This window comes from Apostichopus japonicus, chromosome 12 (genome assembly GCF_037975245.1).
Source record: "Apostichopus japonicus isolate 1M-3 chromosome 12, ASM3797524v1, whole genome shotgun sequence".
NCBI classification, from domain to species: domain Eukaryota; kingdom Metazoa; phylum Echinodermata; class Holothuroidea; order Aspidochirotida; family Stichopodidae; genus Apostichopus; species Apostichopus japonicus.
In genome coordinates, this window is record NC_092572.1 from 15,894,480 (window position 1) to 15,921,534 (window position 27,055).

At 37.2% G+C, this 27,055-nt stretch overlaps 3 protein-coding genes across 20 annotated transcripts in view; 1 reads left to right on the top strand and 2 right to left on the bottom strand.

The window, feature by feature from the left end:
• LOC139977969 (gamma-adducin-like) overlaps positions 1-18,355 on the bottom strand; it is a 52,435-nt gene extending 34,080 nt beyond the window's left edge. For 7 of the 18 annotated variants that reach the window (XM_071987864.1, XM_071987860.1, XM_071987852.1 and 4 more), the window contains exons 1-4: positions 3,777-4,045; positions 2,950-3,067; positions 1,674-2,813; positions 1,175-1,413 (exon numbers count right to left, since the gene is read on the bottom strand). The gene's annotated coding sequence lies outside the window, so the exon portion shown is untranslated. Of the gene's footprint in view, positions 1-1,174; positions 1,414-1,673; positions 2,814-2,949; positions 3,068-3,776; positions 4,078-4,760; positions 4,953-5,586; positions 5,826-6,456; positions 6,484-7,060; positions 7,103-9,139; positions 9,344-9,457; positions 9,656-10,834; positions 10,993-17,345 lie in introns of those variants that run through there. The other 11 variants (XM_071987848.1, XM_071987865.1, XM_071987847.1 and 8 more) reach the window with 11 other exon arrangements.
• LOC139977967 (gamma-adducin-like) overlaps positions 1-27,055 on the bottom strand; it is a gene marked incomplete in the record, with an annotated part of 755,008 nt that overhangs the window by 541,985 nt on the left and 185,968 nt on the right.
• The window catches only part of LOC139977959 (uncharacterized), a 234,524-nt gene that overhangs the window by 72,238 nt on the left and 135,231 nt on the right, over positions 1-27,055 (top strand). The gene's annotated exons all lie outside the window — the stretch shown is intronic.

Below are 27,055 nucleotides of genomic sequence, written 5' to 3' on the forward strand. Positions count from 1 at the left end.
ACAAGGTACAAAGTCCAGACAATGAGGGCTGTTCAGCAAAGATGCCCTATTTCGGAGATGAACAAAATGGTGGAAAGATTTGTGAATCCAAATTACTTACAGGTAAGAATCCACTAATGGTCAAGTGTCTCACAACTGATGCTGATGGCAAGGCATGTAAAAGGTTCAGTAGTACAATGGCTGTAACTACTCATTCTGAAAGTGAACTTAACCTGTTAGATCAAGTTCACCTACTCAAGTCACTCCGCAGAGCACTGACTATATTAAAGCAGTATTCTCCTCTGATATGTTCCTGCAAAAACTGTGACTAAGAAGCGCTTGACAATCTTATAAATACCTGGGAGAAACCATCACTGATAAATTAGAGTGGGATGAACATGTAAAACGTATTCTAGCAAAAACTAATCAGCGTATGTTCCTATTACAGAAGCTTAATTTATTCGGACTAGACCAACTCTTATTTCTCTGTTCTATATTAAAATCAGCAATCAAGACCACCATTACATTCTGTTTAGCAGCGTGGGGTGAAAATACTACTGCTAGAGACATGACCAAGTTAAGTAGACTAGTTTCTAAAGCAAGGAAAATATGTCGGTCACATGACCTCAGTTCAGTAGATGAGTAGCTTGTCAGAGTATCACAGAGTAATATGAAGTCAATCATGTCATCCCAACATCCTCTGGGGCATCGGGTAGATTACAGCAATCAAACAGGCAGACTAATTGTCATGAGATGCTGAACCGACAGATACAGGCGTTCTTTCTTGCAAAGGGCTATTCTCAATCTTGCCAATGAATTATGTAGGAAATAGGCCAAATATATGTGTCAGAACATGGACATAGTAGTCTTAATTTTTCGTTTTAGGAATCAGATTTTTATGTATTTTCGAAGTATTTATGATTGATTTATTGTCTGTTTTACTGAGATGGACTGAATGCCAATTTTTATGGTCAATAAATTTCTTATATCTGAAATATCAAAAGCGCTTTATCAACATGTTTAGAATGCCTTGCAAAGTACTACAGTGGAAATCATTTATATTGCCAAAAGCATTCATTTGTATGCAAGAGGGGCAGGAAGTACACATTTCCATGTATGCCAAATGAGCAAAGGGTTCTCTGCTAATATCCCACACTGACAGCAGGAAGCTAAACAAAATATCTGAGACACCCACCTGCAGCAAATGATTATGGTCCACTCGTTTTGAGACTTCCACTCAAAAGCAGATGTCATTAATAAGGCTTTCACTGTGACCAATCCAAAACATAGTACCACACTTTCGTGCATTGGTCAGTACAGGGACTACAGTTCCATACACATAACATATACTGTAATGTGCCTGAAGAGACCATAGCCAGGAAGATGGAAGCTGCAGTATTAAAGGTGAGCTCAAATAGTCCATGTATCCAGACTCTGAAATAGATGCAAAGAAAACAGCAATGTGATGAATTACGTAAGAGAGGCAGAGCATACAGATGGAGGAGAGCACAACTCAGAGAGAGAAAGTACAAGCTACATGGTAGAACTAAAAACATAAACCAGTCCAGTATCTATAAGAAAGATCAACTGATTCATGACCAGTTACTCTAGGATGAAAAACTTCACTGATGATGAAGATGACAATATTTATCAGTGATGCCAGTAATTTGTAAACTGAGTCTATCCACACTCACTGTTATGAGTTAAAACAGTATCACTCAGTCAGGGAAGTAGGCAATCAAGCTGATGACCATAAACTTGGCAAGTGCCATCAAACTTTCAAGGCTCTCTGCTGTGTTTCAATGCAAGACACTGTTGAGAGATGTGACACCTCTCTCCACATGTAGGCTGTTGTGGCATATGTATGAGATGTCAAATGGTTTGGTCCTTAAGATTTCTTTACTTTGCACAATACTTTGAAGAGCATATATGTCAGAATGTGGAGCCTGCTGCCTCTTCTCTTAGCTGCCAGGTTAGCATTGTGAAAATAATGCCATATGCTGGTGCCCCTGGCTTACTGATGGTGTAGGCACCTGTCCACATTCTGCATCCCTCTGTGTAACTTGCTGGGGCTGATGTATGTTTTGTCAACTTTTCATTTATGTCATCAGCCCATGCCATCCAATCTTGGTCTGACATTGTAAAGGTGTGAGCTTTCCAGTTCCATATGTCTAAATGTATATAGGCCTAAGCTTATTCTGAATGCAGCTTGGGGCTGAGTTCAGCTGATTCTTACACCACATTGAGTAGTAATATATGCTTTTAAACTTCTGTTGCTTTTGCTCTGCTACACTGCACAGAAGTAGGCTACTCACCAGATCTACAACTTCCCTATCAAATAAGCTACATGTACTACTTAGTGAGTGTAAGTCTGTGATGGTATAAGCTCTGAGGTGATGGGTATTACTTTCACTTTTCCCCTTTGAGGTAGCTGAGAGGTTTTTCACACCTACCCATGCAATCATCCCATATTTTATCATAAAGTTGAAATTTGATTTCTTCTTGAATATGAAACTTTTTCCTTATTTTAAGTTGCTAACTCTTCAAACTCAACAACTTGTTTCTGTTCTTTTATGGTGAGATCATAGATGTGAGGAGTTCATAAATACTGATTTAGTTTCAGAACCAATTCTACATGTTAATCTTCTTACAACTGTTTAGTCAACATCTATGAGAAAAGGTTTCCTCATGTAAGTGAATGAGGTGTCAATGTTCCAAAAGTTTATTGAACCTTTCTGTCCAGCACATTTTTGGCATTTATATGTAAAATTCCACCTGTTTTCTGCCATACTTCCTCTGTGGGAAATGGTGTAGTGCAACCCTGCATTTCTGTACTGTAAAGAAAGAAAAAATAGGTAACTAAAATCCTGGTTATCAGTACTGAAGGGCTCATTTATTAAAATTACAATTCATTATTCTTAATCGTAGTTAACCATAAACATAGATTGAAAAACAGATCTTGTCTCTTACTATTTTTATAACCAGAACTGCATGTGGATTCCTAACATAGTTAACAATCAGCTATCTGCAGTATTCTGTTCGTAAAGTATTTGTGTAATGCGGCTGAGCAAGAGTCTTTCCAGTAAAGCTGTTGGAAAAGGGAAGACCACTAATGGAGTAAATGAAAACAATTAAATGATACCTTAAATAACTGTTGACCAGCTGATAAACATATTTATATTTTATATATTTTATATATCTGTGGGTGGGAAAGCAATTATTTACTCTGTCACTGTGAATTTCCCTCATGCAGCGGCATTGCTGGCACGACTCTTGCTCAATCGTGTTCGTGTTACATTTACAAAGAAAAAGTTAAGCTTACCTTCTAAAAGGTTAAGTTAACCTTAAAAGTGCTAGTTCAAAAAGGTTAAGAAGGTTGGCTTCTGCAATTGCGTAGGCCTACAGCACACATACTTTATGCTTGACCTTATTAGTTTAGATTAGTTTAGTAAAGAAAAAGGATCAGGAGGGACACTCAAGTCCCCATCAAAGACCCTATAGGAGATGGAAGAAAACTGATGACACAAACGATCAGACCCGATTACCATGCTTAAAGTGCTTGTCCAAAGCATTCTTAAACCCATTCACACTACAGTACTTGCGAGTACAATTTTCTCAGGCAAACCATTCCACTCATTCACGACCCTATTAGAAAATAATTTATGCCAAATATTAATGCTACTTTGTGACTTGTGGAGTTTAAGACAATGACATCTGGTACAACCACTATCAGCAAACATGAAAAAGTCAGTGACTATCAAGATACTTAATAAAGATATCACTTTTATGAAACCTACGTTTGAGTTGAATCTTGGTCTTGGTCACTGCATAATCTAGATCTATGGGAAGACTGTCCATGAACTTGTGTTTGAGTTACTTTTTTTCTCTGAAATTTAGTGACTCTAGCCCTGACTCGTTGCATAACTGGTAATAGTTCCTGAAAACTCAACATGAATTGAATATGAACCACTGAATCAAGAACTACTGGAGACTAATAATTCTTCACATCCTTGGCTAGATGAAGTAATGGTTTCTAATACAAACGATGTACTTTATTAATCCCGTTCTTGAACCATTGGCCAGAAAATTGTGTCCTTTCTGGAGAGAAGTATTGAAGGAGAACCGGACTGATGGTGTGCTATTTATAATAATCCCTCTGCCTAATACAAATACCAAAGTATTTAATTAAAAAATAGTGAATTGCACATAAAGCTCCTAAGGCGACATCTTTGCTCTAGGTAAATTTAACTCTTTTCACAACACTTAGGACGAAATAGCATAAACTCACCACTTAGGGCGACAATGGTGATTTAGTGTAATTTCGTCGCACTGGACGATTAAATACAATTAACTAGTTAATTAATTTCACATGTACATGTCACCCTATGTGAAATTAACTCTTTCCACAACACTTAATAAATTAATAAATTGTGAAAGACATAACACCAGAGATCTACAGTCAATATGAAAAGATGCCTGTATACAGAATTTAGAACTGCTCAATGGGATCATTTCAACTCAAGCTGGATTCTAAACCTGAAAATTTCCAACGTATGAATTCTGGCCACTAACTTACATCACTAATAGTTTCAGAATTTGACTTCTGTTCATTTGTCAGTTTATTGAGTCGTAATGACAGGCTCTTAGCATTACACTCTTAAACACACATACTGCTACTTCACAAAAATGCATTGTGTTACATTTTGAAACAATTTTACATAACACAAAACAGCATGGAATGAAAACAATATGACAAAAACAGGGAGTTTGCAGGAACTCACCAGGACTCACAAAAGCCTTCAAGATCTTTGCAATCTAGACACACCTCAAGGTGCCCCTGCATACTCAAGCATGACATATAGCCCTTGTTACTAGGATATATTGGAATTACTGGATATGAGTTTGCCCGACAGTGCCAAGTCTCATTGCAGGAAGTCCACTTCATCTCATTTGTTGTATGTAAGAAGAAGTACCTGGAAAGGAAAAAATAAGTTACTCATTACAACAATGTTGCATTTCTATTGCAATTTCCATTTGTTCCTTTACCCTCTGGATTATCAGGTATAAATGAAAACTTTCATTCAGCTTTTACTTAAAATTATCAGAATAACTATTAAGAGCAACAAACTTATAAATCAGATACAGACTATCATCTAAACCCAGCCTTACAAAATGTGCATCCTCATTGTATTGATGCAAGTTTATCAGTCAGATCTAACTGGTGCCATGATACCTCTTTTAAAAATGAATAATTCCATGCAAACCTAAGCAAATTCCCAATCAGTTTCAATGTTAAAGGTAGTCTGTATATGCCCCAAATTATAGGATGCTATAATTGCTAGAAGTTTTTAACAAGTTACTTTCATGTAGGCCCTTAGTCCAAATTGTTCTCAGACATTCTTAATGAACACACAAGATGACTGAATGTCCCTGTGAGGTAAATTTCCTCAAAAGTTGTAATAAAATCATTTTAGAATTTTGACCAAAGGTGACCAAATTTGAATATTTGGGCCAACATGGCATAAATTTAAATAATACATTGAAAAGTTCACTTATTTTTTGGGGGGTTGCTTTGATGCTTTTCACAGAACGATCTATATCTCTTACTCATCTAAAAGTTTGCACTGGCTTTGGTTACAGGAAGTGCATGATGATCTGTAAACTGCACCAAGGAATTCTAATGCATCCTCCTGTGCAGTTGAATCAAACTCTGGAAGAATCTGTTTCAACCTTGCGAGACAGGAGGCCCATGAAGTTCAGGTTGAAATTGCTTGGAAGAGAGCTTTGATTACTTCCATTAATTCAGAGCTATGTCCATCATAGTGTTGAATGATGCTGCAAAGAAGCTATGAAAGAAGGAAAATTTAGATTTGTAGAAAATCTACATCTGACATGGGTGGCTCATCAATATAAGTGGAAAAGTTTAGGGTTGCAGCCTTCATTTGTATCTATTTTTTTATGATTGCTTGATGTTTCAAAGCACTTTCTTGGAAGTCTGTCACTAGCTTCTGTAGCTGAAAAGTTACTCTCATCAAGTAAAATGATAAACACATCATATCTTAATAACCATTTGTTGGAATATGCTACTGGGAGAAAGGAGTAGAGGTATCATGAACTTGACAAAGAGAGTGCCCATGTTGGAAATCTAGTATATTTGGGGGATAATAAAACTTAAAACCTTCATTGTTGAAGTGAAAATTATGATATTCAATTGAGGAATAAGTGCCAATCCTTGGGATGGGGTTGGAACATCACAAAATGCCCCTTGCAATTGTGCCCATATAGGTTGGGATTTTCCCTTCTCCAGGCATAGGAGTTTGTCAAGGATATGGTCCTGGCACAGTAAAAGTCTTCCATTTTTCAACATTTCCAGGTGGGGAGGATCAAGTCACATGAAGTCTTGCACCTCCGTAGCTTGCAATCCCTGCCTTAATGAATTTATTTCTAAAGCTGCATGGGTTGTCTTAGGTTACTTACCTTTACAGTAACAGGATTGCTTTGTTCCTGAAATAAAAACATTTAACAATATTTAATATGACTTTTCGAGCATGGCCAGTGATTTTCCACGATCAAGAAATTCACAATAACATGGATCTATATCCATAAAATAATGAAACGGAAAACTCAATTTGAAATAGAAAAACCAGTATTCTTTGCAAGAGTTGGATATATATGCAATAACTGTGGGGCTGTATTGACCTTGATCATGTTTCTCCCTGTAAGAAGGTAACATATATTGTGAAAGAGAAATATAGAACATAGGTTGGGGTGGGAAATTGTGCAGGGGGGCAGAGGTTTGTTTGGCCCCAAATATGCCAAAAGTTCCAATACGGTCACATTTGGTCAACATTTTAAACTGTTGTCATTACCACCCTGGTGGAAATTTACCTCACTGAGACATTCAGTCATCTTTTGTGTTCATTTCGAATGTCTGAGACCAATCTGGAAATAAGAATCTCAAGGAATGTAATTTTTGAAATCTTCAGAAAAGTATGCTATAATTTGTTGCCTATACAGACTACCTTTAATTCAAATTTCTTTTATTGGATATTTGAATCATATTCAAACTTGGGCTGCTAACCTCATCTGGTGTGTTCGTACTGATGATACTGGCTGCAAGTTCCTGAAATATAGAATAATTAAATTTATGGATTACATGCAACAGCTATATTCAAAAACCTATCACAGCACAGGTCAGCAATTATTTGTGTAAGTACACTGTGGATAAGTTCATATGTATATCGATTCCTTTTGTTAAAAAATTCTTTCTTGCAATAAAAAATTCAAACGCTCCGAGACATTTATTGGATATTGAATACAAATTTGCATTTTTTTTCTTTGTTAATTAAGGAATATGTTAATACATAGAGGTCATACCAAATTCAAGATCAGATGAAATTTAAGTCGGTCAATATCAGTCCCTATTCTGGAAATTTATGCCTCTATGAGGATTTCTGTGATGATAGAATCAATGTTGATGAAAGAATAAATGTGACTTCATGCAGTGTTTTACAACCTGTATAAAATTAATACTCCAACCACACATGCAAAGTGCAATGTGGTTCCCAGCTACACCACTCTTTGGGGAAATGGTAATTTGATGGCTGTTCTTGCTGCAAACTCAGTCTAGACAGTGTGTTAGATTATCAACTCAGCCAACTTTGGTCAAGTTCCTGATATTGTCGGCTGCAAGCCAGGAATCTCATTGGGTTGCTGCCACCACCATGAAGATTTAAGCAGTATATCATTTCTCCTATAACAACAACATTGGAATGGTAAAGCAACATTACCGTAATGATGCTATATCGCAATTCCCTTTTGAATTAAGTAATATGTTAAGGGACATTTTCTTAATATTTAGTTTGTTCAATATATGAAAAATCAACCAATGTAAAATGCATTATGGTTTCCATGATGTAACATGAGTAATTTGTGTATGCGTTTGTTTGTGAGTGGGGGGAGGGAAGGGGGTTTGCACACACTTAATAGTAATTAAGGCTCTACAAATATTAGAAACAGCTGGAAATGATGATTGAGATGCAACAAACATGGGCGAAAGTGGAAAATATCTGCCAAGCAAACGAGACGGACCATTCCTGCAGGCTATGAGGTATCATTATGTTAAGTATCAACTCAAATGGAATAAAATTCTTCCGATTCTGTGTTTATAAGGAAATTTCAGCTGAACCTTATTTTGTCACACATCTCATCAATATGCAGCAAAATAATAACACTGAAAACATTGCATTGTGTAACCAACCTCCTCAGCACAATAAAATTTAGTCATACCACATATGGTTGGTGAGCAATTGCAGATCAGGTTTTAATGTTAAGCCCTGCCCACTCATTTCGTTGCACGATATCTGCACCAAAAGCAGTAACGACCCTCCTTAGCTCGTCATTGCTGCAAGGATCACCTCAAACCAACCTACCATTCTTCAGATTGGAGCTAACAGTTATTAATGTTAAGCCCTGCCCACTCATTTTGTTGCACAATATCTGCACCAAAAGCAATAACGACCCTCCTTAGCTCATCATTGCTGCAAGGATCACCTCAAACCAACCTACCATTCTTCAGATTGGAGCTAACAAGAGAACGTCAGCAAAAATCTATTTTGGTCCCGCCCGTTACAAACATTCAATCAGCAGAATAAACCAGAGATTAAAAATGTTGTAATGGTCAAGCAACATGTTGATACTAGTTTCATGTTAACCTCGCCCACTCATTACCATGCATGATATCTACACCAAAGAAAGTAGTTACTATATGTGGTTTTACCAAGTTGATCTGGCAAGAAGCTAATTAGAAGTTGAACATTTAATTGCTGAGTTTCAAACTGACATCACATAAAATTCTCCTCTCGAAACTAAGCAAATAAAATCAAATATTTGAAAACATTTGTCTGGAAACTGGAGTTTTCTAATTAACTTATTCTTCTCTCTTTTATTGTTGGCAATTATGTTTCATTTTTTAAAGCCATTGAGTCAAAATTGATTTATTGTGTGAAGACAGCTACAGCCCTTACCCTCACATAAGCCAGCACAGAACTCATCAAGTTACTGATTATTGTTAAGAGAATTATGGAGGAATCATGCCAATCAACCCCCTCTCCCGACCCCCCCCCCCCTCCCAAATAAAAAGACTGTAAAGGAATCTTACTTGTGCGAAATTCTTTAAGTAAAATGGATTGAATTTCTTCTTCAAAGGAAGGCCTGTGGAACTGTTAATATGTGTGTACAGCCCTTTCTCATTCACAGCCTTGACTTCATACGGCCCAAGCCAAGAGTTTTCCAGCTTCCCTCCTCTTCGGGCATCCTTTCTAGCATTCCGGACGAGAACACTTATAGAACCAAATTTGAAGCTCTGAATAAAACAAAATCCAGCATATATACGTAAACATCATAATACAATGTATATGTTGCCATTCATTTAACTACAGTGTAGTTTTCAATGCACAACATAGCATTATGTAATTACCTGTTTTGATTGCTGCCTTTAATCAAAATTCTTTCTTTGCCGTTCTTGGGCTTTGCCAATATTTTCTTTTACAAAACCTTTGATTATGTCCTGCGACTGTGACATGAGTTGAAAAACCCTCCCCAGCTGTGCATCGCTGCAGCAGGAGATTCTGGTTGGACAATGGAGTCTTCAATGTCGACTGGTAACAATGGCTCTCTGGATATATGAAGATAATTAACAATCAATTATTCACAACACTTTGTTAACTGAAGAATAAATAAATTTTTATATATTTTATTTTCACTATTAAGACCCTGGAACCATAAATCTGAGTCACATCACATACTCAAACCAGCAGAAATATAAAACAAAAGTATATTCTGTGCTGTTATAGGTCCAAATTGCATACCAGCCCAAAATATGATATATAACTGAAAAACAAAACCAATATCAGTGGCATTAATTGCATGTATCTAAATTAATTGGCATGCTTTTATAGTTCAATGAATGTTCATCTTTTGTATTTGCTGTACTTACTTAGGATTTGTAACTTAAATAGGGTTATTGGTGGTCCTCTATTTAGCAGTTTTTCCCAGGACCTGGGATGTGTCAAATGAGATTTTATCCTATAGAGGATCAGTGTAGCTATGCAGGATTTTTCCAAACTCTCTTGTCCCTTATTGCTTTTCTCCATATATGACCTTTACAAATGTAAACCTCTATTCAGCATGGTAGGTTTGAATTTTCACAAACCTTCCAAACATCACAACGAAAGGAGAAAGACCTGTAGAACCATGTTTTGCTGTACGGTACCCCATGAGAATGGAAGACCGTGTTTCATCCCAGTCATCTTGGTTTTGATTGACAACTTTGATGAGTGACATTTGCATTTTGCAGAGTTTGGTTGAATCTTTCATCCAGCCCATTGGTCTGTGAGTGGTAGCTGAAGGATACTCTGTGGCCCACCCCTGTCATGTCAAACAGGGACTTGTTCAGAGAATTAACAAATTCTCCTCTTTGGTCTGAGATGACAACTTTCATGCACCCAAATTTAAATAAATGAAAAATTAAACAAGTTGTTAAAGAACTGGTTATGAGTAATGCAGTAAACTATTGGCATCTTCAGAGTGGCCGTGTGGTTTAATCAGGAGATTCTTTTAGCACTTCTTTCAAAACAAGTAAGTTAAGCACTGAGATAACACCTGGTCTTGGATGCACTGACCGTTATCCCACTAACATTTTATTAACATTAACTTATAAAACAACTTCAAGAAATTCCTGTAACCATTTGGCTGCTTTCTGGGTCACAGGTAAAACTGAGAACAAATGCAGGTCTGCATAACTAACTTCAAAAATATGTTATGTAAAGTAAAAACAAAGTAGATGGATATATACCTGGCCATGGTTTCAAACAGAAAGTTTGCAACGGTTTATGCTGTTTTGTCTCTTACAGCAACAGCCTCTGGCCATTTTGAAAAATAGTCACATAGGGTTATGATGTACTTATTTCCATTGATGGTCTCTGCAAGGGGTCCAATCATATCCACACCCACCTAAAAAAAAAGGAAAATAGCATTCAGAACCATACACAATCATACCAACTGATGTTCAAGTGATTTATGTCTGAGTTTTGTAGACAATATACTGCTATTAAGGATTTCCAATCATGCTGAAAAATACTTATTGAAAGTTAACAAAAGATTACTCGATGACTGAATGTGCTAAAAGCAGGTATTCTTACACTGCTAATAAGGTGCGTACAATCAACAATTCCTGTACAGAACAGAATGCTGTATCAAAGTTTGCAAATACTTTTGATACTGGACAGTGAAGCTTTCTTAATTTCAATGATTTAAATTGCATGATTTTGGCTTTTCTTGATTTAAAAGTATTACTGCTCACACTTTTCAGCACAAAGCTCGGTGGCTGTTTATTGCTCCCGTTAGTCTAAACTCTTTGATCTTTTCCGTATCGATCTTCTTAGATTTAATGTTGAATTTTCAGGGCACAGTCCTGACGAACGATATTTTCCAATGATACTGTACTCTTCATCGGTATCCAGCTCAGGAGAAGTCATCTTGTAATATCAGATCGGGCTAAGTAAGTTAACGGTCTCACCTCCTAATGCTTAACCGAAGGCCAGAACAGTGCGTGCAAATATGCAACTACTAAGAATTTTGTGTGCCTGCGCGTTACACATTGAAATGTATTGCTTAGTATAATAACAAGCATGGCCTGTGTTTAATAAATTTATGTCTTGTTGAACACTTTTCTTTGTTTCGAACTTGGAACCTATTAAGAGTTTATATATCTTTTTTAGTAAGGTTATGAATTAATAACATGTTTGTCTACTCATTATTATTGCCTTTAAATGAACAACATATGTTTGATTAATGGTGGAGTGGCACCACCATTAAGAAAAGAACAACTTTTAGAAAATTTATAGATTGTCACACTTTTCTACCATCTTGAATATAATTTCCAGAATAGTTTTAAGGTCTGGTCAATTCTAATTCATGAATTGCAGATATTAATTATATTTTTTTCATTTAGAATATTTAGAAGTTCTGTACTGTAATTTGAAAATTTGCTACCTTTGGCAACCGTGAAACGTGAACAGACCCAATTTCGAGGACGCTGATGTCAAACTCAAAGGTATAACAAACTTTCGTAAAATTTTGAAGACTTGCAGTGAGAGTTGTACAGTAAACAGCGAGAGTTGGCAGGCCTGCAAAACCCTAGCAATATAGTCTTCGACTTAAACGATTTCTGCTGATGTACTGAGTCTAGTCTACAGTCTTAAAACCCTATCGTTTTAAACTTCAGCCAGTGGCAGTAGGCCAAATTGTATAGGCCTAATGGAGTTTTTGGCTGAAACTGTAGCTGTGTAAGGCCTAGCTGATTTAGAACTAGGCTTATGGCTGATAAGTCTGTTAACAAATCTTCAATCAAAGCGTTGTTGCATAACATGCTAGGGGCTTACCCTAGGAGTACAGTACTGATTTCGCTTAACTCCCGTTGAAAAAAAATCAACGATCGATAACAAAAGTTAAAAATCGATAAAAAAAGTTGAAATTCGGTTAATTTCGTTGACAAGATTTAGACTACTGCGGGCACGGTTGTCAACGAAGTTTCAACGAAATTTCCACGAAAGTTATCGCGATCAAAAACCGCAAAGGCAATTCTAGACATATCAAGGTTGTGACTTGCGTTGAATCCTTAGTGTAACTACAGCCGTTTTCAGACTCTACCAGAAGTTGCCGAGGAATATTACAAACGTTGCAAAAGTGTGATTGTATATAAGACGGAGTAAGTTCTGTACTAGGTGTTTGAAAAATGATTTGGCTAGGATAATAAAAACTAGTCTTGGTCGATCGTAGCAAGCACATTCTATGACTCTTAAGTTATAGGCTAGTATTAAACTAGGATAAGTTTAAGTTAACTCACCAAGGAACGCAGTGTCAGAAAAAACAAGAAAAAAATATCAACAATGAAACAGTCGTAGCTGGATATCAAAGAGATCTTTATTTCCAAAAAATTCCTGTGTTACTTGACGTACTACGGTACCGTTTACTACAGAACCGCACTCACTTTCAAACTTTTCTGAGAGCGCATTCCGTCCAAAAAATCTCCCCCGACTTCAATGCACGCAAAAAAAAAAAAAAAAACTTATTTCCCCCTAACCCGTTACTGTAAGTTGCCCGCGAAAGCAGATGGACTGCCCTGGTAAGGTCGCAGCCTGGGTCTGGGCCACCTGTAGTATGCTGCTTACATGTGCATTCCCTACCCTGGATATCCCCACCACCAAACTTTTTTGAAAGGCTTCGTCCAATCATAAACTTGGCTTTGTCAAATTCACGCCTACCTTATGTAAATTAGCATAGTATTTATCTTCGTGGGGGGTTTAGCACCGCAGAACCTTCATGGCTGGCTGCCTCTAGAAGCAAACATTATTTTACCCCTACTGTTCGTAATGGAATGGATGTTATCTGTTACTTAGTTAATTGAAAACCAAATATTCATTCATATATATATAAGTAGAACAATCCAGCAGGGATAGAAAGTTTATCTTGAATGAACCAATCAAAAGTCGTGCTATTAATAAAACTTGAAAACACCTGGCCAGCAAGAGAGTTGCAAACAATTGTTTCCATGACTACTAAGAAAATAAAGCAGTGTCTTGGGGCCCACGTTGGGTAGATTTCTGTGGAAAATGAATATATTTTCATTGCTTATTTGAGTATTGTATATTGGGAAGAGCTGATCAAACATTACTGGGAAGGGCTTTCAACTGGCCTGACGGCATGTATAAGTTTATTTTAATGAGTAGGGGGAGTTTTTATGAGTCTCCCGGTATGCGTCACATGAGAAGTAAATGTTTTGTTTTTCGGTTTTATCATCGTTTTTCAAGTGGAACAACTCATAAAATCATGTCAAATGAAAATAATATATATTTGAATATCCTTCCTTAGTTTTACTAATCAGGAATGCTTGATAAGGCATGCAATGCATCGTTCGAAAATGTAATTTTAAAGTAGAATTGAAAAATGAACGACATAAAACAATATCTGTGAAGCGTGTGGAGCACAACTTTGAATATTCGTTGTGAAAGAAAACATAATGAACGATGTTTACTGCGTAAATAAATTTCGCGGAACTGGTACAGAGAAATTACGTACTGCAGCTTACGTCAGAGAAGCTCATAAATGACACAGGTGGATAGAGCGCATCAAAATTCGGTTTAGGAAATCCCTATACAGCCGACAAAAGTCGATGTCTCCTTCCGTTTTCGAGTTATAAGCGATTTTGTGTTTTTGCGATATGGTTTTCAGTATATTTTCATTGAATAAGGGCGTTTTGTTGTGTGTGTTTAAATAAGGGTGTGACCTATCAGATATTTCGCTAACCGTTTCACCGTATCCCCTGCCGGTCGGTTAAACGTTTAAACGCCGTTTCCCGCCGTCCCCCTCCCCTTAGACCCCTCCCCCATTTCAGTCACCACTTCCAGATCCGTCGGCAAGTCAAATTTGACTTAAAATATGCACCAGATTGCATCTAAGGACGTTTCAAAACTAAAAATTTTCCAAAGGGGAGGGGGTGTCCCCATAGACCCCTCCCCCATTTCAGTCACCACTTCCAGATCCGTCGGCAAATCAAATTCTCCACACCCCCCCCCCCAACAACAAAAAACCCTTCGCTACGCCCCTGGTCACATACATGATACAGTACCTTACATTTGATACAAAAGTTACTTCAAACAACAGCTTCCCAAAATTTGTGTCGCAATAGGTTAAGATTTAACCACGCTGCGCAGTACCATTCATAATTTGCATATTACACTCGGCGTCCAGATGGCGGGAGAATATAACATCATGTTCAATGTGTTGTGTCGTTCCCATGGTGCGATGAACTTGGGCAAGTTGCCAAGTTCGAATGTCAATGACCTACTTATGTTCTGTGACCAATGTCAGTTGGAATTATGTGTGTAAAAAGTCGGGTTTTTCCATTTGTTATATATATAGAAGTTTTTCCGTAAGCGGAGCGAATTTTAGGGCGGCTCGTTGATTGTGAGGAAGCACTTATCTAAGCATCAATATTTGTGAAAAAATATCGTAAGTTTTTCAGTTTCATTCATTTTCTTTTATGTTTGCCGCAATCGCGCCCGCAATGCATGCACAGCATAATATCATGTGTGAAAAAATGGCTGTACACGTGCGGACCTGAGAGAGCAAACTGGCCTTGTGTTGTTAATGTTATGACGGTACTTTCTAGAACGGCCATTTGCGTCTTTTGGGGTCAACATATTTTCACACGGGGTTTTCACCATGCCATTGATCGATGTACACGGGTGATATGTCGCAAATATAAACTGAGAAAACGAATTGACGACACTATCATCATGAGCTCATGACTATTGGCCTACTACTTTAGTTATATTAAACACATTTTTCATGCCTAAAACATCGTTTTTTTGTTTTTATAGATAGTTTGCAGTACATTACTAAGTTCTTTACATATTTTAAAATAATTTTCATGTTTAAAAGTAAACAAAATAGAAAAAATAAAAAGAGAAAACGCCTTTTCGAAAAATGGAAGCGTCCTCGCAGAATGGGCGGGGCATCTTTATTTTGCTTCAAGTTACATGTTTTCGCTCAGAAACAAAGTTTCATACTCCAACTCTAATAAAAAACCAAATTTACATTTCTAAAAAATAACTATTTTTCGTAATCTGCAAGTAAACCAAGTTTATATGTCCATTCATTGTTATTTAAATGGTTAAACAGCACTCATAATTTATCTGGAAGGGTGCCTCGTGGTACATAGCTTTGACTGCAACCTCTTTTACGTCCTGGCGAAGTTAAGACTTATGTCACTGTGTTTGGGGTTCACAGTTAGAAAACGTCCCCCGTCAGTTTCACTACATGTTTCTTTGAGTGTCACTACTCAGTAAGTACAGGAATATTCTTGAGAAAATTCCTGCCTTCAAACGACTGTTCTAAAGTCTAATCAATACTAATAAACGAAGTTGCTCGTTTTCCGACGTTTCTCGTAACCACACATTGACCTTCTATTTCGTTTAAAAAAGAATTTCAACGTATCGTTGAAAATTCCACGAAGGAAATGACCGAAATAACCAATCGTTAAAATTCGTGGAATTTCGATAAAAATCGGGGAATTTCGATGACAAAACGTGGAAATTCGGTTATTTTCCTTTTAACGAATTTTAACGGGAGTTAAGCGAAATCAGTACTGTATCTTAGGCTAAGCCATTACCATCTTCCATATACTTCTTGCAATACCAACTGACTCGACCTGTTGTTGGCCAAAAAAGGGGATATTGAATATCTACCCCATTTTGGTAATGCTAGGCAGACTTAATGCTCCTCTGCACAAATTCATGATTAAACACACAGTATTATTTCAGTGATCAAGCCAAACATGTCTTCAAGCACAGGAAAGTAGTGCTGGCCATTAGATTTAGAGCACTTATGTTTACAATCATACATGTTGACTGGTGAATTAATTAGGTGCGCTCAAGGATGAATCCTAGTGGCAGTATTTGGGGTAGTTTATCAAGTAACAAATTCTTAATGCTCGAGTGAATTTGAGAAGGACTGTTTATCTATAGACAGTCTCGGCCTTCATGCATAGCATTAGACCTAGTAATATGTATGGCCGTGGCTATTCTTACGACTAGTCGTAACAATTATTTATAAACTATTCTTACGACAAAGGCAAATTCAAGCGCAGTAAAGTAAATAAAGCAACTGCGCATGTAGTAGGGGTAGAGTAACCCTAACCCTAAACATAACCCTAAACCTCAATCCTAACGCTTACTCTAACCCTAACCTGAAATTATTGTTACTCCTCATCATAAAATAGTACTTCTGGTCGTGAAAATAGCAACTGCGCATGCGTAGTCGGAAATTATTCTTACGACTAGTCGTAAGAATAGCCACTTTGAATATGTATTGCTATGCCCATAGTAGTACTAGTAGTAGGCTACTTCTTATGGCCATATTCAACTTCAATTCCTATGATTGAGATACACAGCTAATTGTCTGCATATAGGTCCATTAGGCCTTACTCAGCCCAGCTACAGTCAGACTTTAGAATCTTGGTTACATTGGTTGCACTGGTATAACTACTGTAGGTCTAGGCCAGGCTTGTTATAACTCAGTCGTATAACTCAGTCGTAGGCCTAGACATAGGAAGCCATAGGCCTATGCTTGTTTGCTTTGATCTCAAATAAGTAGTAAGCCAAGCCTAATATGGAACTAAACAGGAAATCCTGGACTTTATGACCAAAACATGCCGATCTACTCTTACTGTCGTAATACTAGTTGTTGAAGCCTAGCCTAGTACCGATTAGTAGTAGTGCCTGTGGCCCTATGCCTATCCCCACCTCAAACAGCTTGGTAGGCCTCTAGACCGTCATGCAGTTGAAATTTTGTCTCCTAAATCTTTCGTCTTTGTAGAAACGAACTCCATCTCCATTTCGGTGGCTACATCAGGCCGCACAGCAAGGCAAGATGTTTTCTTTAAAACAATACAAAACCATTGTTAGCCTACGCACGTTTTATACAAAATATGTGTTTGTAAAATTGTATGGCAGTGTCGTCTGCACATTTCAATAAAGTTTTTTGATTTAGGGTGGCATACTCCTATTAGAGTCGATATCGATCCGCCCGATTGTTATTCTATCTCGGGAAATGTTCCAAAAAGCATCAGGAGAACATCTTTTTTTGACCCGTTATAAATCTTGATTTTTTTTTTTTTTTTTTTTTTTGTGGCTTGCATGTTGAAGAGCATGAATGACTAGAATGTCTTTACATATGTTATGTTTCTTGCTTGTCATCTTAATTGTTTATTTTAAAAACGTATGAAAACAGAAATTAAGTAATAAGATCCTTCAAGAAGCTTTTAAGTGCATGGATGGGAGCTAGGGGGCTGGGGAGTTTTGTAGTTGAGCCAAAATTGGTTCAATTTAAAGGCATTGGAGAGTCGCCCAAAACCACGTTCGGCGAGCTGAAAAAGTTAACTTTCCGTGGCTTGCAAGTGACGATTTGTTCGTGTCGCTACAAAGTGCAGACAGTACAGTACGGTAATGAAACGTGATACCTTGTTATATTTTAGCTGGACCTAAGATGTCCATCGCTGTATTGTCTGTACACTGTGTTGTAGGTATTGACCGCAGCTGTATGCACTGACTGTACACTAGTGTCTAATTACCGATGGTAGCTAGCTGTGTGTGTGTATTTTCTGGGATCGACGGTGGTGTCCAACACTTTTGTTACATCTCATTCGAAACTAGGTTAGATTACCGGCATTATACGTTTCTTTTTGCGCGAGTGTTCGCACCCTATAAGTCCCCTTTATGCCAAGAGAGGAGATGCTTATCCAACCAATTTAACATAACCCTCTCTTACGCGAAGAGAACGATGAAACTCTTTTTAACAGTATTTTTATTGATGAGGATATTAGATAGACAGAGATCTATTTCATCCATAAGATATGGACATTTTTCCTCTCTCACTAATGTTTATATATATATATATATATATATATATATATATATATATATATATATATATATATATATATATATGTATATATATATATATATATATATATATATATAAATATATATATAAATATATATATATATATTTATATATATATATATATATATATATATATATATATATATATATATATATATATATATATATATATATAAATATATATATATATATATATATATATATATATTTATATATTCATTCATTCATTTATTTGTTTGTTTTTTTCTCACATAAATATTACAATGTGAATGGAAGTCTTATGAAAAGCCTATGCTGGCTTAACAAAACAGAAGACTCCCATGAAGAAAAGATAGAAAATAGTGAAAATAATGTTAATAACAATACGTATACGCTTCAATATGTGAATATGCTGCTATGCGACTATGCAGCTAAATCATAATTAATAAGACATGATAATTTCTTTAGTAAGACATTTACTAAATGTGGAGTTTGTTTTCTTAGTTTTTAAAGTTATTGACAGAGAATTCCAAATTTTGGTTGCACGGTTTCTGAGGCTTAACATACCAGTGCGTGTTTTATATGATTTATAATGTGCGTTGCTAGCCGTTCTGGTATTATGATTATGGAAATCTGTGTTGCTATTTATAAAATTTCAAAAACTGATTGGCAATGATCCATTCCAAGCCTTGTATGTAAATGTTGCAATATTAACTTTTATAATGTCATCTAATTTCAATAAATTGAGTTTCTTAAAGAGGGGGCTTGTATGTTCACGGGTTGCTGCGTGAGATATATGACGTATTGCACTCTTTTGAAGTAATTTAAGGTGACTTAAATGAGAAACACTTGTACCAGACCAGATAATCAAGCAGTAACACAGATGTCAGTGGTGCTATTAAAGTTTGATAAAGCATTCTGAGTATATTCTGGGGAAGGAAATGTTTTAGCATTGCTAAAACTTTTGTGGCTTTTGTGGCAAAAAATAAAAAAATAAATAAAAAATAAAATTCCTGCACCTCTTACAACGCTGTTGCAAACTTTTGTAATATGGTCACTCCATGGAAGTTTACTATCAATATTAACCCTTAGAATTTAGTAGTTGATACTTGTTTCATTACTATACCGTCCATTATTATGTCATTATTCCAGTTAAGCGTTCTTCTTCCATTAAATACTATATAGTTAATTTTGTCTGCATTAAGTGATAACTTGTTAGCAGCAAACCAGTTAGTGAATTTAGTTAATTCAGTAGAGACAGTATCATGTATTCTATGTACGTTTTCGAACTCGAAGAAAATATTGGTATCATCAGCAAACAAAATAGTCTTGGCAATTTTTGACACCTGGCAAATGTCATTGACATATATTATGAACAACAGTGGTCCTAATATTGAGCCCTGTGGAACACCACAACGGGTTACAGCGTGTTCGGATTTAGAGTTTTTATATGAAGTATACTGATGTCTATTAGATAAATAGCTGCTCAACCGGTCAAGGGTTGTTCCCCTTACACCATACAAAGATAATTTACTTAGCAAAATGGTATGGTCAATAGTATTAAATGCCTTGGAGAGATCAAGGAACACTCCAATACATATTTTGGTATTATCAAGACTAGTACATATTTCTTTCAATAGCATTTGCCAAAGCAAGTTCTGTAGAATGCTTTGGGCGGAAGCCATATTGATCATTGCACAGGATATTAAACTTGGTTAGAAACTTAAAGATACGATTGTACATAAGCCTTTCGATAGTGTTTGAAAAACATGATAAAAAAGAAATAGGACGGTAATTTTTATATACATCTTGGTCACCTTTTTTAAAAATTGGTATAACCTTAGCAATCTTTAGTTTATCTGGAAATGTACCAGAAGTAAAAGATAAATTACAAATATAAGTCAATGGTTTGGCGATAAAGTGAATAACATTTCTTATTATATCTGGTTTAAAATCGTCATATCCCGCTGCTTTTTGGGGTTTCAGGCTGTAAATAGCAACTATTGAAAGTTCTTCCTCACTGACAGGATTAATGAACATAGATTGACTGTTTCTGTTATTATTATGAATAATATATTCTGTTCTACCTTTATTTGTAATATTTCTTGCAAGTGAGGGTCCAATGTTTACAAAATATTTGTTAAAGTAGCTGGCAATGTCATTCTCGTTGCTTATTTCTTGATCACCAGTTTTAAAAGCAGAAGGATATCCACCTTTTTTTCGGTTGGTGTTTAGAACTTCGTTAATTGTATTCCAAATTACACTTATATTATTTCTATTATTTTTGAATTTATCATAGAAATACAATCTGTTAGAAAATCTAATAATATGGTTAAGCTTATTGCGATAATGCTTATACGTAGCCTTGTTAACATCAGTAGGTGCTGTTAAATAACTTTTAAAGAGCTTGTTCTTTCTTTTGATAGACGTCAACATTCCAGTTGTAATCCATGGATGTTTCTTTTTACGTCGTTTCCTTTTGCTTACATAACATATTGGAAAACAATTATTATAGGTATAATTAAAGGATTCAAAGAAAGTGTCGTAAGCAACATTAACATCAGTTTGGCTTAAAACATCGTTCCAGTTTTTGTTTTCGATTTCATAGTTAAAACGCCTGATGTTATCTGGTTATAATTTCGCCTGTACATGAAGCTCATTGGTCTGCTATTCTTGGTAGGAATTTGGTTTGATTTGATTTGGTTTATTTTGTTTTTTCACGTGCAAATATACAAGGTGAAAGGAAGTCTTCTATAAAGCATACAATAGCTTAATAATGTAGAAGACTCCCTGAAGAAAGAAAAGAGAAGAAAAAATTAAAAATCAAATTAAACGTTTCGACAATAAATCAATTATATGATATTTTAATTAATATGATTAAGCCATTTACTAAATGTGGAGCTTGTTTTCTTAGTTTTTAAAGTTATTGACAGTGAATTCCAAATTTTTGAATTATTGGTAACTTTAAAAAGAGAGATTGTATAATTGAGGATTAGCTTCAGAAAACTACTCAAACCTATTCTGGCTGAGCTCAGGAAATTGGGTATTTCTTGCCTGAGCTACATTGATGATATTTATATCCAGGCTTTTTTATTTTCAAAGTATGGAAAGTAAGAATGTTATGTTATCCTTTGTACCAAGTGGTAATGAAATTATCTCAGTTCTTGTTTAAAAAGAAAAGAAATGTTTCTGTTGCTCAGCAAGCAAATTAAAAAAGATACAAACTTTGAATTTGTGTTCGTTTGTAATCTTTCTGTTCGTATTCGCTTGAACACTGCTTTGAAATCTCAAGTAGTTCCGTTGTGAAGTGTAATGGGGAAGTAGAATCGTTAAATTAAACGAGACCATAGGTTGAAGTTTGATTGAGATTCTACTGAGACATTACACGAACGAAGGGATTACTTGCCCTCCCATGTAATGCATTCTCATGCAGAATTATTATCACATAATTTTCCCTCCCAGAAGTTCGTGGTGTTCAATCGCATATGGTAACTTTAAAAACTGAAGCTAATCCTCAATTATTCAATCAAGACAATTATACAACAAAACAAATTGACTACGAGAAATACAAAGCTAAAAAATTCTCCGATTACGACTGTACCCATTTTAAAAACCTAGAAGATGAGTCGAACCAACCTTCATTAAGAGAATTACAAGGAACCATCCTCAGGTCTAAAATTCAGTGGCACGAGGAGGGTGAAAAATCAACAAAGTTTTTCTTTAATCTTGAAAAATCAAGGGAAAAAAAAGAAGGTAATGAAACAACTACTTACTGACCAGAGCTTAATCATCACCGATCAACACGAAATTAAGAAAGAACAAGTAAAGTTTTATACAAACCTCTACCAAGCCGGAGAAACCGACAACGAATCGCGGAATCAGATACTTTGTGAACTCAGAAGATTTCTCTCGCCAATGGACGTTGAAGCATGTGAAGCAAATATTTCATTAGATGAGTTGAAAGCCGCTCTGTTAGCAATGGAACGGAACAAAAGTCCAGGACTAGATGGACTAACTGCTGAATTTTACAAAGTGTTTTGGCGGGATTTTATCGATATTTTTACTAGACTCATTGAGACATCATTCCATGACAACGAACTCTTTGAATCCATGAAAATAAGTATACTTACCCTTATACCCAAGAAAGGAGATCTTCGTAGTTTAATTAATTGGAGGCCAATAAGCCTCTTAAATGTCGATTACAAAATGATTGTCAAAGCTCTCGCCAAACGAATCACAAGTATCAGTAAGAATATTATTTCAGAAGATCAAACGTGTTGTACTCCAGGAAGAGATATTTCTGAAAACGTGCTTACTATGCAAAATGTAATTGAGTATGTAAATTCATATAATAAACCAGGTTTTACTCTTAAAATAGACCAATATAAAGCCTTTGACAGAGTTGACCATAACTACCTCTTCGAAGTCGCTGAAAAATTGGGTTTTGGCCCTAAGCTCCTAAAATGGATCAAACTGTTTTATACCAATATCGAGGGCCGAATCAAGCACAATGGTTATATATCCGATCCCTTCCCTGTCAAAAGGGGAGTTCGGCAGGGCTGCCCACTCTCAGCCATGCTCTATGTTCTCTGTGCCGAACCGTTTCTTGAAGCTATAATTAATTGTCCATATATTCATGGTATTAACGTTTGTGAAGTCGAAGCCAAAATTTTTCAGCATGCGGAAGACACTACCTTTTTCGTGTCTAGTATCACAAGTATTTATTCTATTTTTAACATCATTAAATTGTATGAACGTGCTTCTGGCTCTAGTTGTAATATTGATAAAACTGAATTACTTAGCACTGGGTGCAGCCATGTTAATCCCAGCAATTTCGACTTCCCTGTGAGGAAAGATTTCATTACAGTATTAGGTGTTGCTATTGGTAACGATAAAAAATCAATCGAAAAAGAAAATTGGGAGAAAAAAGTTACCTCCTGCCGTAAATTACTAAATACCTGGAAAGGTAGAAAATTATCTTTTAAGGGTAAATCTCTCATTATAAATTCGCTCACCGTAACTCGCTTAGTATATTTGACCACTGTTTTACCAGTCCCTGATTGGGTTATCACCACATTACGTCAGAGTGTAGTCGATTTTATCTGGAGAGGTAAAAAACCTTCTATTAAGTATCTTAACTTGCTTTTAACAATCGACAGAGGGGGATTCAGTTTGAGCGACATTGAATTAAACAAGAGATGCTCTTAGAATTAAATTTTGTAGTAAGATATTAAGCAATAACATTAATATTAAATTACAAAAATTAATGTTGTATTTTTTGAATATGTATGAAGATATGAGCCTTGGGCGTGGTATCTTTCAAATTACTCCTAACCGCAAGTCTGTTCATAAGCTAAGCCCGTATTGCTGTGAACTCATATTAGCATGGGATCGGCTAATTCAAGGCCGTTTCTGGCTACCAGAGACCAGAGAAGACATCCTCAATCAACCTATCTTTAGTAATACCCTGATTGTTGACAATGATAGTCAAACACTTTTTAATCGTCACTTCATTAAAGGTGGTATCGTTTCTGTAAGTGTTCTGATGTATGAGATTATACCCACTTCTCTGCCAGCCAAGGCCGTGGAGTAACATATATCGTTCTCCAAAGTGTTTCTTTGACGCCGATATCGACTTCAAAGTATTACATAATATTCTTTACACTAACGACAAATTGTACAAGTTTGGATTAACCGATTCTCCTTACTGCACCTTTTGCAAAACCACGCACGAAAGTACTATTCATCTTTTTATTGAGTGTTCTGAAGTCGAAAATTTATGGCACTTTTTGGTTAATAAGTTGCATACTTTACAACCGGTAGTTAATTTTGATGAATGGAAACGGTTGTCACTTCTGGGTCTTGGCCGTAAAAACAACTGTATTGTAGGAATTTTGTGTGACTTCATCTTCAATATATATAAGTGTACAATTTGGAATTGCAGAATATCTCGCCTCAATAATAACTATCTTTGTAATATTGAAAAAGTTTTTCACAATGTACTCAAGAAGAAAATTCGGTTACTTTTTGATGTGTACTATCACAAAAACAATACCTCACGGTTTTTTAATATATTTACACAGAACGATATTGTGCTCTCTAAGAAAGAATCGAACAGCTATACTTACTATCTGGATAGAGGTTAATTTGTATACAATACGTGTTGACGTAATCAGGGTCTTTTCTTTTGACTTTGCTTTAGACATTGTTGTCTTTTGTATATAATTTCTTATGTCTGTGGTGCTTAGTATTTTAGTTTTCTGTTAACCTAAACATGAGTAAATGTTAAGGTAATCATTAATTAATGTTCTAGTTGAAACAAATCATACTTAAGTTTTAATTCTGTAAAAAATACCCTTGAAAATAATATTGTCAATGGGTGAGCCAGTGGGCTCATCTCCCAATAAAAGAGGGAAAAAATGGCGTGGCTCACTGTACGAGCTGATGATCGAGACTCTCTTTTGCATCCGTGGTTCGAACCCCGGTGATGACGTCTTTTGCCGATCTTTTACAGCAAGTGCCTACACGGGGAGCTGTAAGTATTAGTTAATCCACCCAATATCTCAGTCCATACAGTGGCGCGATGGCTCGGCGCACTGTACGAGCTGATGATCGAGACTCTCTTTTGCATCCGTGGTTCGAACCCCGGTGATGACGTCTTTTGCCGATCTTTTACAGCAAGTGCCTACACGGGGAGCTGTAAGTATTAGTTAATCCACCTAATATCTCAGTCCATACTGTGGCGCGATGGCTCCGCGCATTGTGCGAGCTGATGATCGAGACTCTCTTTTGCATCCGTGGTTCGAACCCCGGGTGATGACGTCTTTTGCCGATCTTTTACAGCAAGTGCCTACACGGGGAGCTGTATGTATTAGTTAATCCACCTAATATCTCAGCCCATACGGTGGCGCGAAGGCTCCGCGCACTGTGCGAGCTGATGATCGAGACTCTCTTTTGCATCCGTGGTTCGATCCCCGGGTGATGACGTCTTTTGCCGATCTTTTACAGCAAGTGCCTACACGGGGAGCTGTAAGTATTAGTTAATCCACCTAATATCTCAGTCCACGCAGTGGCGCGATGGCTCCGCGCACTGTGCGAGCTGATGATCGAGACTCTCTTTTGCATCCGTGGTTCGAACCCCGGGTGATGACGTCTTTTGCCGATCTTTTACAGCAAGTGCCTACACGGGGAGCTGTAAGTATTAGTTAATCCACCTAATATCTCAGTCCACACAGTGGCGCGATGGCTCCGCGCACTGTGCGAGCTGATGGTCGAGACTCTCTTTTGCATCCGTGGTTCGAACCCCGGGTGATGACGTCTTTTGCCGATCTTTTACAGCAAGTGCCTACACGGGGAGCTGTAAGTATTAGTTAATCCACCTAATATCTCAGTCCACACAGTGGCGCGATGGCTCCGCGCACTGTGCGAGCTGATGGTCGAGACTCTCTTTTGCATCCGTGGTTCGAACCCTGGGTGATGACGTCTTTTGCCGATCTTTTACAGCAAGTGCCTACACGGGGAGCTGTAAGTATTAGTTAATCCACCTAATATCTCAGTCCACACAGTGGCGCGATGGCTCGGCGCACTGTGCGAGCTGATGATCGAGACTCTTTTGCATCCGTGGTTCGAACCCCGGGTGATGACGTCTTTTGCCGATCTTTTACAGCAAGTGCCTACACGGGGAGCTGTAAGTATTAGTTAATCCACCTAATTTCTCAGTCCATACAGTGGCGCGATGGCTCGGCGCACTGTGCGAGCTGATGATCGAGACTCTCTTTTGCATCCGTGGTTCGAACCCCGGGTGATGACGTCTTTTGCCGATCTTTTACAGCAAGTGCCTACACGGGGAGCTGTAAGTATTCGTTAATCCACCTAATTTCTCAGTCCATACAGTGGCGCGATGGCTCGGCGCGCTGTTCGAGCTGATGATCGAGACTCTCTTTTGCATCCGTGGTTCGAACCCCGGGTGATGACGTCTTTTGCCGATCTTTTACAGCAAGTGCCTACACGGGGAGCTGTAAGTATTCGTTAATCCACCTAATTTCTCAGTCCATACAGTGGCGCGATGGCTCGGCGCACTGTACGAGCTGATGATCGAGACTCTCTTTTGCATCCGTGGTTCGAACCCCGGGTGATGACGTCTTTTGCCGATCTTTTACAGCAAGTGCCTACACGGGGAGCTGTAAGTATTCGTTAATCCACCTAATTTCTCAGTCCATACAGTGGCGCGATGGCTCGGCGCACTGTACGAGCTGATGATCGAGACTCTCTTTTGCATCCGTGGTTCGAACCCCGGGTGATGACGTCTTTTGCCGATCTTTTACAGCAAGTGCCTACACGGGGAGCTGTAAGTATTAGTTAATCCACCTAATATCTCAGTCCACACAGTGGCGCGATGGCTCCGCGCACTGTACGAGCTGATGATCGAGACTCTCTTTTGCATCCGTGGTTCGAACCCCGGGTGATGACGTCTTTTGCCGATCTTTTACAGCAAGTGCCTACACGGGGAGCTGTAAGTATTAGTTAATCCACCTAATATCTCAGTCCACACAGTGGCGCGATGGCTCCGCGC